The following is a 1674-nucleotide window of genomic DNA, read 5'->3' as shown; positions in this document are numbered from 1 at the left end:
TTTATTTTTTTTTTTTTTTTTTTTTTTTTTTTTTTTGAGTACCAGGGATTGAACTCAGGGGCACTCAACCACTGAGTCACATCCCCAGTCCTATTTTGTATTAAGAGACAGGGTCTCACTGAGTTGCTTAGTGCCTTGCTTTTGCTGAGGCTGGCTTTGAACTCGAGATCTTCCTGCCCCAGGATCTGGAGCTACTGGGATTACAGATGCACACCACTGTGCCAGGCAGAAATGCATTTTTCAATAACTAAGCATTGTCTGTTTAAACTGGTTGCAGTGTGATTTATTTTTTGAGTTGTTTCACAAGCTATTGCTTCAGGATAGACCCTGCTATAATTTTGCTGTCTTCCTTTTGCTTCTTTCTCTTTTTCTTTCCCATCTCTCTCCTATAAGATGGACAGAGACAGAGATAGAGAATAAAAACGTGAACCAGGCAAATGACTGATTGAAAGGCAATCTGCAAATAATCATAAATTATTATTATTATTATTAAGGGACTATCATTACATTTATGCTCTTAATGGAACCACTAAATGACAGTTTCCATTCCTCATCTCACACAGATATGGAAGCCAGCGGTGATTTGCTTGGCCTCACATCTTACATGAAAATAAACTCTGCTGTGCATCTGTGGCTACCTGTGGTCATCACTTACTCTGATAATGATTGAGGTGATGGGCGGAAGGGAGGTCAATTTGAGTTTGTTATTAGGATCATCCTTTATCATTCCTGACAGATTCTGTGCTCTGAGGAAGCAGTAATGAAATGAGGGGCTCAGGACTCATAAATAAGTTCCCTGGTAACTGATCTTTATTGTAATTATGCTGAAATTAACCCCAGAGTGCCCACATAGGGATCTTGTCCCAGAACTCTTATTGAAATTATTTGCATGGGGAAAAGATTGGAAAAACAGTATTAGTGACCCTTCAAGGGGTGGCCTTTCCCTCAAGTGTCCTCAGACATGTAGAGCTGCTCTGAAGGGAGCAGTGCATGCAAGGAGCGTCTTTGCAGGCTGGATCTGGAGAAAGGCCCAGACTGGCATGATCTGTGGCAAGATAATACAGGAGAAACCACAGGAGGAGATGCCTCCGAGCAAGGGTCTTTACATAGAGTAAAAGAATGGAAAGCAAAATCTCGAGGACAAGAGCCTAATAAAGACACTTCTGCTATACCTTGGAGAAAATTGCCAGCTGACCTCCGTCCACTAGTCCTTTTGCTCTACCCAGTTGCACAAATGAAGCCTCAGTTATTTTAAGCGAAGCACTTTATGAATCAGAATATATCTATACTCACGATAGCGAAAGGGCTTAGAAGATGGTCAATGATTATTAGCCTTTTTCTTTTTGGTTGTTATTTTCCTGCTTATCTTTACTGATACCTTTTCTAGAATTTATTTCCCTCTCCTGGCCATGATTTGGGCACATGTTATATAAGATGGAATTTCCATGAAAGCAGCGTCATATAGGTTTCTTGTCATGTGCTCTGACTGAATTACTGTGTGTTGAGAAAGATTCTAAAGTCTGGCTTGGGCTCAGAAAGAGGGTAGATAACACCATGGACATGGAGGAGTGGTGGGGCATTGTCTTTGCCACACATATTTCCCAGCTCTGTACCTTTAAGAATATATCTGGGAACAATATCTTTTTTTTTTTTTTTTTTTTTTTTTTTTTTTTT

The sequence above is a fragment of the Marmota marmota genome, unplaced genomic scaffold, assembly GCF_001458135.2.
Source record: "Marmota marmota marmota unplaced genomic scaffold, marMar, whole genome shotgun sequence".
NCBI lineage: Eukaryota > Metazoa > Chordata > Mammalia > Rodentia > Sciuridae > Marmota > Marmota marmota.
The sequence above is the reverse complement of the archived record's forward strand: the minus strand, read 5'-3'. Positions refer to the sequence as shown.